The sequence below is a fragment of the Ctenopharyngodon idella genome, chromosome 3 (assembly GCF_019924925.1).
Source record: "Ctenopharyngodon idella isolate HZGC_01 chromosome 3, HZGC01, whole genome shotgun sequence".
NCBI classification, from domain to species: domain Eukaryota; kingdom Metazoa; phylum Chordata; class Actinopteri; order Cypriniformes; family Xenocyprididae; genus Ctenopharyngodon; species Ctenopharyngodon idella.
In genome coordinates, this window is record NC_067222.1 from 54,172,882 (window position 1) to 54,188,352 (window position 15,471).

At 33.5% G+C, this 15,471-nt stretch overlaps 1 long non-coding RNA gene across 2 annotated transcripts; it reads right to left on the reverse strand.

Annotated features, from left to right (window-relative positions):
* Nucleotides 1-1,360: 1,360 nt before the first annotated feature.
* LOC127508950 (uncharacterized) lies at nt 1,361-9,837 on the reverse strand. Of its 2 annotated transcripts, XR_007929027.1 has the most exons (6): nt 9,247-9,837; nt 7,365-8,690; nt 6,737-6,769; nt 6,163-6,586; nt 4,150-4,820; nt 1,361-3,919 (listed from the first exon to the last, which is right to left on the reverse strand). It is a non-coding gene; the product is annotated as an uncharacterized LOC127508950 (long non-coding RNA). The 2 variants fall into 2 exon arrangements; XR_007929026.1 differs by having other exon boundaries at nt 6,163-6,769.
* Between the last annotated feature and the right edge of the window lie 5,634 nt (nt 9,838-15,471).

A 15,471-nucleotide genomic window follows, 5' to 3' on the forward strand; every position in this document is an offset into this window, starting at 1 on the left:
ATTCTCCGATAATATTCTCACATTATGAAGTATCCAATCAGATCGCGCCTGACTTCACTAATCCGCCGTCGCGCGATTATTATATCCTGCGCGTTCGCGATCTTTCTCTTTTCTCTCTAACCTCTGATGCTTCTCGCTATCCCGGGAGATTCAGTGCCTCGAAGTCAGAGAAAAGTAATGTAAGGATGATTTCTAAGCCTCTAAATTATTTGTATGTTGATTATGTAGAGATCAGTGTGAAACAAGCAGAAGTGCGATGTTTACTCGCATGTCCGTGTCATTACAAATGAATGTTAATGACTTGTTTTAGCATTAGCTTAAGCTAATGTGAGATGGTGTACATGTATATCCCTGACAAAAAGGTTCAGAGAGAAGCAGATTGTGCGGAGAGTGACACTTTGGAGCGCGTATGTTCTGGAGATTTCCTGTTTGGCCGATGTACATGTGATGAATGAGTTTAGGCCTTCTTTATTTTCAATTCAGTACTTTACAAAGTCACATTGAGTGTTTCATCAAATGACTGTTTATTGGTGTAATATTGATGGTGATTATAGCCTTAAGTGTAAACTTAAAGCAGAAAAGACGCTGTATATATGTTATATGAAATGTTAAAGTGCAGTTTGTGTGTTAACTGAAAAGCAAGTGCAGAAGGGTTAAATGAAATGCCTTTAATGGTAAAGGAAATAGTTCCACAAAGAGGAAATTTGTTATACTTATTGATGTAACAAGATACAAGTGATATTATTTGTTGTTTTATTAGGAATTGGGTTCGAACTGAGTAATGTGTGCTTTTATAGCATCAGTTATTAATTGTTCTTGTGGCCTTGTGTGTTCAAGGCCAGGTTTTTTTCTTCCTGTGATGTCTGTTTGAGTTTCGTGGAGCCAGCCGCTGAATGTTGCCTGATCTGGATGTGGATTAATCAAAGTGTGAATCCTTGTGAATCGTCTCAACTCCTTCCTGCACTTTCTATGTGCATCTTGGTGGAGTTGGACTGGCGGGCCACCTGTAGAGTGAATCCTTAACTTCTTGTGAACTTAACCGTGTGGTCGTCGAATGGTAGGACGGGAATTGCACAACAAACTTTGGGGTTGTTTTTTTTTTTTTTTGTATTCGTCCTAATCCTGGATCAACTGCACAGACTGTGAATTACACCACATTCCAGGATCTGAACTGAATTCATGGACTGATTTTGATTTTTATATTTTATTTTTCTTCATTTTATGGTGAATGAACCCTGTGGTTACTGGTTATTCAGTCCAATAACTGAAATTTTATTTGTTCATGTTAAACTGATTGGATGTTAATGTGTAAAGAGTGGAAACTAAATAGGGTTAAATTCAAGAACAAGTAATCCAGACAGAAAGGGCAGTGAAAGTTTATTTTTAGTCTCAATTTATACACAAACAAATTACGTTTCCCCTAATTGAATTCTGAGCTGAAAATTAATTGTAATAAGTGAAACAACTATCAAATTCCTGGGAAGGAGGAGGAAAGGGTACAAATTAGTGTAACGTGAGTATTCCTATGTCACTGCATTTAAATGAAATCAATTATTGTGTTCAATACAGTCAAAACTTGCTCTTACCGAAAACCTTGAACGTCTGAATTTGTTCACTCTTGTTGCACCATCTCTCTCAGTGGACAAACCTAGTCTTCTGAGCGCATTGGTCCAGTTGTAGAGTCAACATAAAATTTACACCTCAGGTGTGGGTTGCATGTACATAAACCAAGATTGATTTGATATTGTTTCCACGTTAATTCAATGTTAAATAGGTGATTTAATTAAGGTTGAAAAAACATTGATTTTACAACCATCTTGATCTATTTTTCATCATTGAAATAACATTATTTCAGGGTGCAAACCTGATGAAAAATCAATTTAAAATTCAACGTCGATCAACGTTGATTCAATGATAATTTGGTTAATGCATTAACGTTGATTCAGGGTTGGTCTGCTATCTGGGAATGTTGTCCCCTGGTCTTCGGATAATAAAACATGCTGTATTATTATTGTATTTAACTGTCATGTTTCTGATTTTCATTAGTTAAGTAGACCATTTAGATATAATATTTAAATATTCAGAGATGGGTACAGTAGCCTATTTGTTTAACTTTCATTGAAGATTAAAATAAAAGAATGAGAAATTATTGTCTATTCCAAATGTATTCTACTGAATGCATTTTCACGTTTTTCAGTGTTCAATAAAATGATTTTTTTTTTTTTTTTATGTACTTTTAATGGGGTGAGCGAATTAAGTAAACAGAACGATTTAAACTGTTCATTTTGATATACAAATTTAGATTAAGCATTCCACTCTCATTAATGGACTTAAGCACTCAAATTAGGCTACATAAAGAGAAAAAAAAAACTTAAAAATAGCTTTTGGATATGCAAAAGCTAGTGGGTTTTGAGACCAAAAACAAAGCAGGCTTTCATGGTTTCAAATGTTTTTAAAAAGAAGCCCAGAACTAAGCATGAAACATCATTCATCAACAACAACACTATCCGCCAGTAGCCTCTCTCTTTTTATCTCTTTTTATAGTTGTTCTTTTACATTTTAAAATTTTTTGCTATAAACAGAACAAAATACTGTATCATTAAGCTCAAACTATATGAATGTGTCCAATTTGACCTGAAAGTAAAATATATATATATATATATATTTTCATGATTTATCAACTTTTTTTTTTTCTTTAGTGAAATTAACTTAGATAATTAATGTAGTTATTTTTAAATCTTTGTATATTTTTAATATTTCTTTCTTTTTTTTTTCTTTTTTTTAAACATCTATTTTGTGACAAAATTAAGAGATTCTGTATGAAGGAGTGGTCTCTGATCTCTTGTCAGGTGTTCTCCAAACTCATCAGGCATTATAGAAGACGACTCAGAGCTGTTATCTTGGGGAGGACTTGGGGTTGCAAAAAGTATTGAATAAAAGGGTAGCAATAATTGTGGCCAACGTGTATCAGAGAAAAATATTTATTTCATAATAAGATTCATTTTAAATTCTTACACTTCAATGAAAGGTTAGAATTTGACTTTTTTTTTTTTTTTTTAAATAAAGTCCTAAAAGATTAACAATGGAGATTTTTTTTTACAGGTTTTTTGTTTGTATTTATCAAGGGTACCAACAATTTTGTCCACGTCTGTATGTACCAGGGTTGTGATAAACGCACTCAGAAGGACATATAAAACATGGACTTAGTGGTGGATAACCATGCCGTACCATTGAGGACTACAGTGGATATAAACATTCCCAGATTTTTCATGGGCAATGTTTAAAATAATATATAAGACGAATAAAACAAGACAATTTTACAACTGGGAAATATTACTCATTGGGTCTCTTTACCCTTCCACAATCTTTTCCCACAATTTTTAATGTGATAAACTAAATAATGCTCACAAAATAATAAATAAAATCTTTGAAAAATGTACTTTCCAATATACAATATACTATATACAAACTAAACAAGAACAATCTAAATCTAAATATCAAATATTAAAAACGAGAAAAGAAAAAAAGAAAAGAAAAAGGTGAGCTAACTAACCTATATATTGACGAGGTCTTATTGTTTGGAAAGAACTATATACAACTATACAACTATATACACACTAAACAAATAAAACAAATGGCTGAGATTAACATCAAATATGAAAGTGGGGGGAAAAACAAAGAAAAAGGGATGACTAATCTATATGCTTTTTTCTGATCTTATTTCAATAACCCTGCGGTTAATGTGTTTTAACTGAAGTTTCATTGGCAGCTTGTCAATGAGCACATCTGGATTTCCAGAGAAGATTGCCTCAGGAACAATGTACACAACTGAGTCGCTGCTGAGGAAGTGGCAGGTGTCATTAATCTCGGAGACCCCGATAATGTCCACCTCTATATCCTCAACCTGGCCCTCAGGGATCTGTGGGGGGAGGGGGATATTAATGGATATTAAATTCTTGTTTAATTGACCTGTTGCATTAAAAAAGATCACACTTTCAACTCTAATCTATTATCAGATTGCAGTCGTGCTGATAATCAGAACAGTTGTGCTTTTGTTCTTGTTATATTTATTCATTAATGTAGGTTTACAGTTCCAAAATGCATGTTTTACTCGAATGACATAGCAGCAGTAATGTGTGCATTAAGTACCTTCACAGATGTGTATGTAGAGGAGTGAAATTTCCCCTTTCCCAGAATCACTTCGTCGCCTACATATAGTTCATCTGTAAATTCATTACAAGTTAAAATACTACAATAAATAAGTCATTACAAGTTAAAAACCATTCGTTATAATACTTAAGTTAAAAAATATATAATAAATACAATTCATTACAAGTTTAAAAATATTCATTACAATAAATAACTCATTTCAAGTTAAAAAAACTCATTACAATAAATAAAATTCATTACAAGTTAAAAACCATTTGTTATAATAAATACAATTCATTACAAGTTTAAAAATATTCATTACAATAAATAACTCATTTCAAGTTAAAAAAACTCATTACAATAAATAAAATTCATTACAAGTTAAAAACCATTTGTTATAATAAATACAATTCATTAAAAGTAAAAAAAAAAACATTAATAAATACAATTCATTACAAATTAAAAACATTCATTTCAATAAATTAAATTAATTACAAGTTAAAAATATTACAAAAAATGAGAGAGAGAGAGAGAGAGAGAGAGAGAGAGAGAGAGAGCGCGCGCGCGGGAAATGCGCGCAGCCAGTCTGTTAAAAAGCTGCGCACAGCCACGTCCACTTCAGTGCGCAGGACTCCACCCACAGCTCCGACCCAAGTCAACCAGAGACGGCACTAAAATCAACAATTTAAGAGGTGAGATGAAATATATAGGATGTATTGCCTTAATCTCAGAATAAATTATATGAAATTAATTTTAAATATCAAGACATTCCAAATAAGACTTTCCCAGTGCCTGACAGTATAGTTCATTTTTTTGAGGTAAATCTTTACTTCACAAGAAATTGTATCAACGATGGGATAATTGATAGTTTTTGGATATGGATTTTTTTTTTTTTTTAACATTAATAAATCCTTGTGAAGAATGGGGAGGGGGGAGGAATTCTCTCAGAGTTTGAAGTAAAAGAGTGAAATGCTGTCAGAGGCCTATCAGGGAATAGTTCATTTTCTGAGGTAAAACTTTACTTCACATGAAATTTTATCAATGACTTTCAATAAATAAATTAATTGCATCAATACATTTCAAGTTTACTGTGAAGTAAAAAAGAAAATTCCCTCAGAGTTTGAAGTAAAAGAGAGATTGAAATCCTGTCAGAGGCCCATTTTTCCCCTGCCTGACAGGATAGTTAATTTTTTGAGGTAAATCTTTACTTCACAAGACATTTTATCAATGATGTTTAATGAATAAATAAATTACATCAATAAATTTCATGTTAACTGTGAAGTAAAAAAGAAAATTCCCTCAGAGTTTGATGTAAAAGAGAGGGAGAGTGAAATCCTGTCAAGAGGCCCATTTTTCCCCCTGTCTGACAGAATAGTTAATTTTTTGAGGTAAATCTTCACAAGAAATTTAATCAATGACTTTCAATTAATAAATACATTAATAAATAAATTCTTGTGAAGTATTAAGTAAAAATGAGAATAATCCTGTCAGAGTATGAAGTAAAAAAAAAAAAAAAAAAAATCCTTTCAGATATTATCCAGTCATATATAGGAAACAATCAACCTATAATTCTGTTATGTTACTGTTATCATGACAAAAGCAGTGTCTATTAAAAAAAAAAAAAAAAAAAAAAAGTCTCATGACAATAGTGACATAATATAAGCCTGTTTGACAGGCCAGTCCATTTTTTGAGGCCCATTTTCACTTCACAAAACATTTTATCAATGATTAAGTACCTCAAATAAATAAATACCGTACTGTCAGTGATAAGAAAGTATCAAACTATGATCCTAGATTGTTACTAATGATGTAAATTTATAAATTTAAAATATTATAAAATGCTTTCCTATAGATTTTGACAAGTTCCCAATTTCTGACAGGATATTTATCCTGTAATAAATATCTACAATAACAAATAATAATAATAATTTATTTACAATTTGTTGATAATATTTTTTCATAACCAAGATTACATATTCTGTATTAATAAGCATTCTGTATATTTTCTCTTACCCTCAGGATGGCAACACAAAGCCCATATAGCCGCCCGGCCCCAATCCTGTGCAAATGCGTGGCCAATAGGACTACCAGAAAGGCTGTAAACTTCACAAACAGCAACGGAGATATTAAAGTTGAAAACTATCAAATAAAAAGTCAGAGTGCCGTAAGTGATGGCACAAATTCATACCTAGTATCAAAAAATGGCGAAGAGCCAGAATTGGTTGAAGGATGCACATACATCCTTAAAAATGTAACATTAGGCACACGCTATGGCCGCAAAAATGTTTATTTTGGCCGGACATCAAATAAATTTCGGACAGCACCACTTAACCTGGACGAAATGGCGGAAAAGGTTGCAAGGGAGGCAATTTATCCACCATCTGTGATGGTCACGGGTGAAGAAGACGACCTATTCACCAGGGGAGACTATTTGAGTCTTAAAGGGGAAATCGAAAAAGTGAGTTATTTCATTATCACAGAATATCTAGAAGTCAACAGTTATTATAGTTGTTCTGGTTATCAGGACGCATTTCTCTCTGTAGCTAAAGGTATGAAAATTAAGACGAAAATTCTGTCATGTACTCACCCTCATGTCATTCCAAACCAACATGACTTCCTTCTGCAGAACACAAAAAGATGATGGTAGTGCACTGTAACTCAATTTTACAATTTGTAATATATCCAAGAGTGTCAGCAAAGATACAGTCTGCTAGGGAATGTAAATCCACTGTAATGAGTGCTAAAACATCTTATTTGGTAACTTAGAATCCTCACAGACATGAGAATTACAGAAATGATTACACAATATTTAGACAACTTAAAAGGAATAGCTCACCTAGGGGTGGGCGATATGGCAAAAATATCATATCACGATTTTTTTTTTTTCCCCAGAAAAATCCCTATTTTAATCAATTTTTTTTACTTTCTGATTTTACAATTTTACAAGTAGTACAACTGAGCAGTACAACCAAAGTAATTTCCCCATTTTAAAAATGTAGCCTTAAAAAGTAAAAACAATAAGTAAAAAGAATAACAGACCATTTAGCCAAAGGAGGAGTGATCTAAGATGAAAATTATTTCATTATTTTCTTTTTGTTATTAAAACTAGCAATACAGGGGGGAATAAGACACACATATTACACTTCTATAACATTTTAGTAGTAGTCCAGACAAGTACAATATCACAGTGTTGTTAATATACTTCTAGTACTTACCTGAAACAGTATAACTGCCAAGCTGTCATTTTGCAGATACAACCAGTGAGGATGACCTATGTGCAAGGCAGCCATGTCCCCATCCTGGACCTCACCTTAAGATGTGGCCAAAAGCTGCTGAAGTTTCTCTCTGGAGAGATGAGGCTCTGTGTGAGCTCTACCTCAAAGATGAGGTGGAGCTCACACACCTCAAAATTTTTCTTTTGGGGAATGGAAGAGGAAAATTGAATTCCTTATCCCACACAGCTGTGAAGGTACACAAATATAATACAAAACACATTAGCTATGTTACATTAGCCTTATTCAGCTTAAAATTAACTTAACAGCACCACAATCGATTCAAAAAGGGTATTAACAGTTCGCACTGCTGGTGCGATGACTGCATAGACTTGCCAGCCAGTAGAAACAACTTAGGGCCGGTTCAAACAACATGTCTGTGCATCTAAAAATGTGAGAAAATGCAAGATGTTGATATGCGTTTTTTCAAAAGTTAAACTTTCATCACATTCAAGGCATACACATTCCAAGTTGACACATTCCCAACGAAAGTTTCCTTAATTCTGCTATAGCAATATTGATGAAAGTGGGTAAATCACAATTTTTATTTGAGTGAAATCTCTGTAACAAGATGTCAAGCCAGATTATAAATTGTATTTTCTTTATGATGCAGACTGCTAAGAGGAAAGTAGTGACGGAGTACATGGACATCATTGGAGTCTCCGAAGAAAATGGAACCCTCACTCTCCTCTGCAGCAATTTTGAGGAATTCAGCATTCCAGAAAAACTGTACAATGGGAGGGTGGTGGATTTAATCGCCAAACTCCCAACCAAAGTAAAAATCCAGCATACACACAACCGTGTGCTGGATGTGGAGTTTGCAGAATCAGAGAGCTAATTTTATTTTCAGAGAAGAGCTAAAAGGAAGTAAATAGTAGTGCAATAGTAAAATAGTGTGTTCAATTTATATATTATTCATTTTCAAAATAGTCCAGTAACAGTAGTAAATAGTAGTTTAATAGTAAAATAGTGTTCAATTTAAAAAACTCATTTCAAAATAGTCTAGTAACAGTAGTAAATAGTAGTCTAATAGTAGTAAAATAGTGTGTTCAATTTATATAACTCATTTCAACTGTCAGTTTGATGTTTTAATTTATTGTTATGTCTGCTTGTTTAATATATGTGTTTTTGTTTCTCTGTTTTAAAATAAATTTGCATTCAAGACATTAATCTGATGTTTTTATATACAAATACATTTAAATGTTACCTCTTAATTATGTCCAACTGCGGAGTGCATGTTAGTGTTAGTACCGGCTACTTTGATATTACCTGCAGAAGGAACAAAAGCCCTTGGTTACAACTCATTGTAATATGCAGAAAAAAATAATGTACAACAAAATTCTTTGTGACAATGATGTAACATTGACCTATAGTCCTATAGCAGGTTTCCAATGTTTGACAGGATAGTCCTTGTAAGAAATCATCATTAGAATATATCAATCAAAATCAATTTTATTTGACTGTCCAGTGATCCCCAGCAGTTTCACCCCAAATTAAACATCTCTGCAGTGGTTGCAACAACATTCATCATTCATCAAGCCCTGTTAAACTTGTGTCATGAGCTAAAATGCTAGGCAATCACCATCAAATCACAAATACTGAAACCACTGGGGTGAGTTAAAAACAACAACAACAAAAAACTTAAGCATATCCATTTATAACGGAATAACTTTTTCCAATGGCTAAAAACTATAATTGTGTTAAAATAACTTAAAGGAATAGCTCAGTGAAAATGAAATCATTCACAGTCCGGGACTGAGAGATACATTTGTATTGTACTTACCTGCAGAACACTAACACTGCTGTAATGCAGAATATTACTTACCTGTGACAATGTGAGGTGATCCAGAAAGATTCAGGATGTGAGGGTGACAAGTCCAAGCCAACCAGGTTCTCATCCTGGACCCGTGTCTGAGATGTGCAAGTAGGTATCTCTGCAGAATGCTAACGGGTGTTCCCCAATCATTTGTGCATTGGTAAAATCCACAACGGGTGGTTTTCAACCACTTTACCCAACTTGCTTTAATCCACTGGGGTGGGCCTTTATGATTTAAGGAATTCAGGCAAAGTGGTTGACAAATGCCTACTGATTGGGAAACAGCCTTTTTGTTCTGCAGAGATACCTAATTGACAGACGTGGCAAGATCCTCCTAGATGTTTTCCCTTTGGTGCAGTGAGGCTTTGGGTGTGCTCTACCTGGAGATGATGCAGATCTCATGCACTGCAGGAGAACAGAAATGGAAGGTTAAAAATCATACAGCTTCACATCAGTGTAGTAGTTCAAATTGTTTACATTTTTGTAGTAGTAGTATTAGAAGTAATGTTTTGTTTTCTTTCATTTGAGAATACAAATGAAGAGAAAATATTTTAAAGGGATAGTTCCCCAAAAATGAAAATGTGATGTTTATCTGCTTACCCCCAGGGCATCCAAGATGTAGGTGACTTTGTTTCTTCAGCAGAACACAAATGATGATTTTTAACTCCAACCGTTGCCGTCTGTCAGTCGTATAATGCATGTCAATGGTAACAAAATCTATGAGAGTCAAAAAAACATGCACAGAATTAAGCCCTGCGGCTCGTGACGACACATTGATGTCCTAAGACACGAAACGATGGGTTTGTGTGAGAAACCGAACAGTATTTATATAATTTTTTACCTCTAATACACCACTATGTCCAACTACCTTGAACATCCAGTGTATAAGGTCTGAATGCACTCTGACGCCGGAGTGATCTCTCGCGCGTATACGTCAATGGGTGCAAGAGATCCCTTCCGGCGTCAGAGTGCGTTCAGACCTTACACACTGGATGCTCAAGGCAGTTGAACATAGTGGTGTTTTAGAGGTACAAAATGATATAAATACTGCAAATGCAAGATGTTGATTTGGTTTTTCAAAAGTTAAACTTTCATCACATTCAAGGCATACACATTCTAAGTTGACACATTCCCAACGAAAGTTTCCTTAATTCTGCTATAGCAATATTGATGAAAGTGGGTAAATCGCAATTTTTATTTGAGTGAAATCTCTGTAACAAGATGTCAAGCCAGATTATAAATTGTATTTTCTTTATGATGCAGACTGCTGAGAGGAAAGTAGTGACAGAGTACATGGACATCATTGGAGTCTCCGAAGAAAATGGAAACCTCACTCCCCTCTGCAGCAATTTTGAGGAATTCAGCATTCTAGAAAAACTGTACAATGGGAGGGTGGTGGATTTAATCGCCAAACTCCCAACCAAAGTAAAAATCCAGCATACACACAACCGTGTGCTGGATGTGGAGTTTGCAGAATCAGAGAGCTAATTTGTTTTTTTCAGAGGAGAGCTAAAAGGAAGTAAATAGTAGTGCAATAGTAAAATAGTGTGTTCAATTTATATAACTCATTTACAAAATATAAACAGTTTCTGGCACAAACCGATCATTTCGTGTTTTAGGACATCAATGTGTCGTCACGAGCCGCAGGGTTTAATTTGGATTTGTCTGTGCATATTTTTTTTTTTTTATTATTCTCATAGATGGTGTTACCGTTTCAATGCATTATATGACTGACAGACCGCAACGGTTGGAGTTAAAAATCATCATTTGTGTTCTACTGAAGAAACAAAGTCAGCTACATCTTGGATGTCCTGGGGGTAAGCAGATAAACATCACATTTCCATTTTTGGGTGGTCCATCCCTTTAAGCCAGGTTCTCATCTTAGATCCGAGGTTGTGGCCAGAAACTCCTTAGTCATTTTGCAATCATTAGGCAACACTGTGGGAGAATAGAAACAGAAAGTTAAAATCTTCAAGCTACACAATTGTGAAAAACAAATATAATGCAAAACACATTAATTGAGATATATCATCAGTGTGATAGTGTTTCCCATTAACTAGACTCACGACGTGGTGCAGTTATGACGTCCAAACCCCACCCCTCTAATTATTTTAGTTTATATTTATACATTTAACATGGTTAACTAATATCACACGAAGTGTGCCGTTTTTTTCTCAAAAAAACAAAACAAAAACAGCATGATTACAAATGTGATCTTGATACAACAGTTCAATAAACCATTATTTAATATTAAGTGACTTACATTTAAGACACAAGATTATCTGTTTTTGCTTCATTTCGTCAACGAAAAAAGTTCCAAACAAAGCCACAGGACTGTTTTAATTCTCTGAGCTGCACATGGCAAGGTTTCATTACTAAACGAATCAATCAGCTTTTTGAACGAATCGGTTGATAAATGATTCAATGACTTGCTGCTTCTTTCCTGAATAAGCCTCACTCAATAAAATAAACTTTCTGCCACCTAGTGGCGGTTTTAATTTCACATTAAGGTAGCTTAAATTTTAAATTCAAAAATAAATGAATTCAACGTTTTATGTTTAAAGTAACGAATTACTAATGTCCTTTATTCATTTGTTATTAATTAAGTCTTTATTAATCCCCTGTAAGCTGCATTAAACAATGCTATTTCAGATGCTGTTTCTGTATTTCCTCAGCATGGCAAAAAATTAATTTTGATGAATTTATCAACTCTATTGTGTCTTGTAACTCTAATTTAACTTAATTTAATTTAATGATTAAATGTAAGAATGACACAAAAGATGATGCATACATCTAGCAGAAAGCATTCCTAGAAAGTTAAGCTGTTATGACAACTTTTTGCCTTGTAACTGAAAAACATTATTGCTCGTGATATTTAATTTAATATTAGAATACATTTTTAAAATTAGATTACATTAATTTAATGATTAATGTTGATTAAAACAATACACTAAACGTGGTGTCATTCTTGTAGGCTATGGTGCACTGACAGGAATCGTTTAGGAATTAGTTAAACGCTTTCCACGCATTAGAAAATCAAGACATTGTTATTTTAGTTGCATAAAAAAACAAAAGGATTATAAATTATCTTACTTGCATCGTATCTGCACTCTTCCACGAGCACGAGCACCACACTGACTGAAATTTCCCCCTCAGAAAGTCCTGCGTCACACTGACTGAGCTGAGCACATGGCACGAGCATGACAAAAACTCCCGCGAATCCGCAGTTTTTTAATTCACCTGTAATAATCTAACTCATTTGATTGGTCATTGCATCATGAGCTCAACAGAAACGTGTGTGATTGGTTATAATGCTCAACGGTGGGAAAAAACATATAAATTATAGTATAAAACATAATCTTGCATGCCACGTGAGCATTTATAACTGATGCCGGAACACGTTTCATTTATTTTTACATTTCACTTTAATAGTGACAGTCGTAATAGATTTATTTTTTATTGTGTAGGGGTAATTCTTAATCCAGGTCCAGGGTTATGCAAAAATACATCAAACTGTATTTTAAAATAAAATACAAAATACCTTAATTTTAAGTGAATCAAAATAAACTACTGTATTTTTGTATTTTAAAAATACTAAAAAAAAAAAAAAACACTTTTTGAGCACACTACAAACCTTCCATCAATTGGCCTATTTTATCTATCTCTTCACCATGACTCAGTTGATAAAAGTAAACAATGTTTGGCAGCAACAAATTTTCTCTGCCAGTCATGCCATAAATATGACATATGCAACCACTTAAAAGATCAAATATTCACATATCCATGTGATCTCCCAGATGAAGGATATTTTTAAAGTAACCAACAGTTTAATGTTAAACAGATGGGGAATAACTCATAATTGTATCCTAATTTAGTTACTTGGTGTTTGGTAAGGAAGGGCCCACTTTGCATCAGTGACAAACAAGTCTTTCATAAGCAGACAATTGATGGCACCTGTATTCATAGCAAATAGTTTCTAACTAATTAATTATTTGATTGTTAATCATAAATATAAGGCAGTCATTCATGCAATGGTATGCAAAATCATGATCTAGTAAACAGCTTCTTCAATTAGGGTACAATATTCAGCAATCAAATATTTATTAATCAATTATTGGACACTTATTTGGAAGTTAAATTTGGAAGCTGAAAACAAACATTTTAGCAATTATTAAATGATCAATATGTTTTGATTTTAAATGTAGTCAGAAATGTAATCAGAAAGTAGCAACAGAACTTGTCAAGGTGTAGTAAGAACATTTATTTAAAAATTATAGCAATTTATGGAAAGCTGGCAGCCTATCTATCATCTATCTATCTATCAAAACTACTAAACTAAAACAAACTTTCAAACTTTTAAAACTACTTCAAACTTTCTGGACCGTCGAGACAAACTTTTTTATCTAGTTTAATTTATACAGTGAAGATAACATGCAATACTGGAATATAATGCACAATATATATTGTATTGTTCATTAGTTTTGCCCTCTTCATACTCCAAAAACATGGAGTCAGAATTATACATAAGGTGGGATATTTTGATCACACAAATATATTATTTCTGCAATCCAGACTATTACAACTATTACAAAAATACCACCGCTTTAAATCAAGATACAAAGAAATAATGTTGACAAAATACCAGGCTGAGGGAGAGATCTTGGTGTTCAAAATGATGTATTTGTTACACCTATGGACTTTATGTTTGCATTTAGTTCTGTCATGTCTTGTTCTGTTCATTTGCCCTCATTGTGTGTATCCTGATTAGTTAACTATCCTCACCTGTTTCTGTTCTCCCTGATTACATTCTCCCTTATATAATCTCCTTGTTTCTGTTCTTTGTTGGATCTCGTCTTTATGTGAGAGTTGTGAACCTTCCTATCGGTGTTGGATTAAAAATAATCTGTGATCTGATCTTCTTTGTCTTGTTCTCATATTTACACACAACCACCGTAACAGTATTGTTATTGTGATGGTAGAAGAGATTATTATTACTGTCATTGTCATTATTATTAACTATTGTTATTATAAAACTATGGTTTAACAATATAATAGGATATGGTTATATATTACATGATCATTATAAATACCAGGATATATTAGAATGTTTATAATAATGAGGATTATTGTATTGTATTATTGTGATAATTGAGATAGTCCTAATGTAATTGGGTATTTTGTATATAAATATTATAATATCACATAAATTATTAGTAATTTTCCAGATAATGGCAGCAACTATGTGCTTCCCTTTTCCCATCTTCCATTTCCGATTCCCATCTTGCTGCAGAAGTCCTCACAGTATTGGTCTGTTCTTCTGTTACGGTTTCAGTTGCAGCAGAGATGATGCAGAATCGGACTTCTACAAAAACGGGTTTATTAAACGAAGGAACATAACAACCAAACACATTAAGCAAACAATAGAACAGACAAGGAGTGCAGAGAAAAGAGTAGTGATATGATGTTTGACACAAGGCTTCGAAGCTTGTATCAAAAAACGAAACATCTCACAGTGAAGCACTGTATCGGAGCTCGATTCGTTTTGCCATAACCACGTGATCGGTGACGTCCGAAGCTTCGTTTTCGCACACAACCACGTGACTGCTTCCTATTCTGATTCACATAACGTGAACCCTTGCATGCGCAGATGTGAAGTGTCATTTGCTTTTTAGTAAAAGAATATGTCATAATACAAATAAATATTTACATGTGTTCAGTTTGTATTTATTCCCAGTTCATACTTTATTCTATGACAATCTTCATTTATGTTGGTAATATATGCCCAGGCTTGCCTATCCCCCCAAAATTATTCAGACTCATTTATTCAAATTGTGAAAGTAAAATGACACGTGAAAGACTTTTTTTTATGTATAATAATAATTTACATTGTTTTTTGCTTTTCATAGCACAAACTGATTTATTACATGAAACAGTCCAAAAATAGCTGGGTCGTCTGGGACGCAAATGCAGGTTTACGACAGCATCATTGGTTTAAATCCTTGTGTGTGTATATATATGATTATTTTGATTATTTGTTTTGCTTATAGGAGAATAAAAGCAATAAAACATCTTATCAGGCCCTTCTTGCACAAGTTTGTCTTTCGGGGGAGTTTGAGTTTGCTGGATTATTAATTAAAAATAATGAATAATTTGTGGCTGTCTGATTGGTCCAGATTCTACAATGGTGTAAATCCACAAAGCCTCTTAACTTTTCATGCATACAGACATAAGCGC